The following is a 4799-nucleotide window of genomic DNA, read 5'->3' on the forward strand; positions in this document are numbered from 1 at the left end:
CTCGACTGAACCACGGAGGATGCCCTCCAGAAAACCTAGTGCGTTTGGTTTACGTGAAAGACAAAATATTTTCCCTAGCACGAGACAGAAGCCACTCGTACTCGATGCTGTTATTATTCACTTTGTGTAAAACCTTTTGATCCACTTATTGTGTAATGTTAGTAGTCAGGTAAAATGTGTGTGTGTTGTGCTCTTTCTAAAATGTAGGTGTTTTTTCTCTTAGTTTTATACCTGTTTTCATTCATTGGTGGAATTTTTGCACTCTTTATTTGTTCTATTTTTTGTATTTGTTTTTTGGCAGATTCATACGACCTGTTTGTTGTATATAACCAAGTTGGAATATAACCAGTGGTTCTTTCTGTAAGATTGTCTACAGATTATTTTTTTACTTTGATAACTGCCTTGTCTTTCTGTACAAGTGTACAGAGGAATAGCTTTCATTTTATTTTTGAGTTGGCTAAACATTGTTCAAAATGTTTTATTTTTGAGTTGGCTAAACATTGTTCGAAATGTTTGTTTTCTGTTAACTACAGATTAAAACTGTCACTTTTGTTGGATGTTTTTTTCAATGTTTCCTTCTTCAGAGCTGTTTCCTGACATTCAAAACATTCAGTAGTAACAGTATGCGATTACTTCAATCATCACTTTGGTTTCAATTAACCCTGTTCTACAATGAAACTGTGCTTTAGGAGGAGCATGAAGCCTGATTTATACATACTATTAATTGTTTTCTTGGTGTGCGACTCGACTTGTACGATGGAGCATAAATTAGGCATCACGCCGAGCCCAGAACTATTAGTGATAGAAGTATGTAACATTGAATGTGACATTGATTCCACTACCAATTGTAATTTTGGGGGGCATTTTGAACTATTTAGAAAAACATTTTAAAATGGTGAAAATAGCTGATCTACATCGACACGTTGTGAGCGTGTAGATCGGCTATTTGAACCATGTCTCATATATTGAGTTGTGTGGACAACCTTATGCTCAGCATTGAATTGGATCCTTGGTGCCATCACCTGACAGGAAAAGTGAGTATATGGTCATCTGTTGAAAACAATGATTGATCCTTGCAAATCCTTGCCCAAAGGAGGGAGGGGCGGGCGTATGGACACAAACACTCGTCACTTTTGCAATCAGAGCGCGTTGCATCATTGTGTGGGTAGGAAAGCTTCCAAAAGAAACCTTGCTTTCACAGGCCTCAGAACGTCGACAGCAGACCCTGCTAGATTATTTATGTAAAGTAATTAAGGCAATTAGCTGTGTTCAATTGTCCTGAATCGTATGCATCTGTCACTCCCTGTGTAGTAGGCCTATGTAGCATTGATGCTGATTGCCAAGCAGGGAGGACCATTTCAGTCTTTAAGTTGGTATGACTGCAATGATGACTGTCTTGAAATGTGTTCCTGGAAGGTAAATATTGTGTTTGTACACAGGAAAAAGCAGACAGGAGAATAATCTGAATAATGCAGTTAAATATCTGAAAAATCTATACATTACTATAGGCTCACTGATGAATAGAGTGACTTGTTCTAACTGGTATGGGTTGCTGGTTCTGTGTTTTGGTTCTGTTTTATCGTGGATGCGATTATATGGGCATGCCTATGATATGACATGCCCAAAATAGGGATGCCAGGTTGGAAGTGGTTAAAGTGCTACCATGAATAATTATTTTCCATAATTCAAGTTCAAGATCGGTAGCGTAGGTCAATGGTTCTCAAAGTGGAGTCTGGGGTCCTTGAGGGAGTTCCAGGGCAGGGGGTCCCCAGCTAAATGATAGTTGGGAACCAAATGGACCCTTGTGATCTGAATTGAATTAACATTGACTTAACAATATAAATTGAGGTCCCAGATATAGAAATGCCATTAAATGGGGATCCGTAGCCTATTTGGTTCCAATTTGTACAATCTGAATTAAATTAACATTGACTTTACAAAATAAATTGAGGTCCCAGATATAGAAATGCCATTAAATGGGGATCCGTAGCCTAATGCATGTCAAACTGGGATTCCCTGAAATTAAAATCGTTGAAATTCAGTATATAGCGATAACTTAAATTCAAAAATAAAAAAAATACACCTTTTACACTTTAATAAAAACAAGTCTGGACAGACATGGATATATAAACTGCAACTGGTAAAACATCTCTTATATGAGGGTCCCTGGCACGTATTTTCAAATGGAGAGCCTGCGGGCTAGTGAGTGTCAATTTGGGGATCCTTGACATGAAAAGGTTTTGAGAACCAAAATGATGATGTAGGCAAATTGGTCTCCCCTTTGGCTCCCTCTAGTGGCTGAAGTTGGGAGCTGCAGCTGCTTAATTTAGACCTGCCACCGCACTCAGTACCACTCGTGTCAAGAAGTGGGCTCATCTGGTCACAGACGGAGACGGAAACCGATATATGAGTGTCAACTAAAGTTTGAGTTGGTATTAAACTTCCGTTCAAAGGACAATTTGGTTGTTATTAACAAAGTAAGGTAGGGTTGTGTCGTGACAAAACACGGCGTGATGATGATGGAGATGGAGGAAGAAGAGTTGTTCCACCTTGACTTCAACCCTGATTCCATAGGAGAGCCGCTCAGAAAGCCGAGGACCACCGCGCCTCTGACCAGAGGTAAAGTACAGTGAAACACGCTATACTCGGTTGTTGCTCGACGACAAAACAAATCGTGTTCTTAATTCTAAGTTATATGTTTTTTGTTAGCTTTTTTTGTCGTCGAAAATACGTTTTGTTTGTTTGTTTTTATGGAGCGACAATCAATATGACGGCGTCGCATCCTATGGCGGCCAGAAATCTGTGGTGGAAAGTAACTACGTTAAGTACGTACATTTACTTTTTGAGGTATTTGTACTTTACTTGAGTAGGCGGCTATTTCCAATACTTTTACTTCTACTCCAATACATGTCGAATCCAAATATTGTACCTTTTCTTCACTACATTTATTTGTAAACTTAGTTACTAGTTACTTTTATTCATACCTTTTCTTGAGTAACAAATGTGTGAGTAGCCTACTTTTTCCACCATTACCAAAAATTTGCCCTGAAAGATGGCTAGCCAAAAATAGTCTACAAGCTCACCACAACATTTGAAACATTTGTTAGGGTCCATTTGGTTCCATTTGTAAGAGACCAGTTTACTCAGTGAACTGTCTGTGTCAGACAGTGCATGAACACTGCACATATTACATATTAAATTAATATCCAATATGTCCAATGTAATATTAAAACACTGACTGACATTGTTGAGTGTTATTCTTATCCTGTCTGTGTGTTTCATCTTATCTGTTTGAGCTGTAAGCTAAACGAAATAAGTCTCCTTCCTTTTAGACACTGGAAGATGGATGAAATCCAAACCCCAACAATGCACATACATACATGGCAGCGCTTCACCCAGTGGATGTAATGTGGATGCCCTGGTAAGGTCGTCTAACCTGTCAGCCAGCGCTCCTGAGTTTGTCCCATCTGGTTTTTGCCATTATGAGGTAAATGACCATGACCTACACCACCTGAATCTTTCTTTACCATGATGGTGATAATGATAATGGCCATGTACATTTGGCATGGCATGCACATACCTTGAATTTGTCCTCTGCATTCTATTCTTGCTCAGACAGCAAGAATACCAGAAGAGCCGCCGGAAATAAACTCGCCTGGGCTGATGGTTTATGCCTTTTGGTTGATTGAGTTATTTATTAGAAGTTTTGGATAGGAAAAGGTACAGTTTCACGACAGTACAGTTCACTTATACAATGTCAACTAAAAAGAAACTCGGGTAAGGCTAGGCTTATTTGTTATTTTCCATTTCCTTAATAACCTTATAACTCTGTTAACTATGCCTAAACAGTTAAACCTAACCTTATTCCTAACCTTAACCTCAGTAAAACGGTGCCAAAACCTAACCCTATTCCTAATATTAACCTCAGAAAGATATGCGTAATCCTCAAGTTATTTCTAACCTTATTCTAAGTAAAACAAATATAAGAATAACAATCTCGCCAGTTTCTTTCCGGCAACTTTACCGGTTACCGACAGCAAATGTGAAGCAGTTGGGATTCAGTGTCTTGCCTAAGGACACATTGACACTTAATAAACGAGGAAATGGGGGTCAAACCGGGAACCTCCAGGTTCCCAGATGGCTGACAAACTGTACTGTACATCCTGACAGAGGCACTGCCTCCCCTGCCACTGGCATTAATTAGTCTGTGCATCTATATTTGTAAATACCGTAATTATATACACCGGACACTTTGTCTCCGCCAGGCTGGATGATACTATATGTTTGTAATTATTATCAGTGCGAATGAAAGGTTTTGTTTGCTGCTTTTGCATTGCCGGGTCGCCTTGCGTTTACCAGGGAGTAGGGATGGGACGATAAGCGATATTATCGTATATCGTGATAAACACTCACAATAATCATATCGTGGAGATATACTTTATCGTGATATCGCCCTCCATCATGTACTGGGATCATTCACCTTTTATTTGCCGAGCTGCAATATCCGGTACCACTTAAACCCTCCATAATTGGTACTTGATACAGTCTATTTTTCACTCTATCAAATGTCTTTGCCAATGCATTGTGAGCTTGTAGATCTGCTATTTTTTACGGCAAATGTTCCGCCCCAGGATAATTTTATTGCGATAATATCGTAAATCGCGGTTTCTATTGTCACAATAATCGTGATATGACATTTTCATATCGTCCCATCCCTACCAGGGAGCTTCCAGTTGGGGAAAGCAAACCCTCAAAGCAATAAAAGTGCTTCAGATCATTGCTGCCTTTTCCCCACTGTA

This window comes from Nannobrachium achirus, assembly GCF_963921795.1.
Source record: "Nannobrachium achirus genome assembly, chromosome: 14".
In the NCBI taxonomy this organism is placed as follows: Eukaryota; Metazoa; Chordata; class Actinopteri; order Myctophiformes; family Myctophidae; genus Nannobrachium; species Nannobrachium achirus.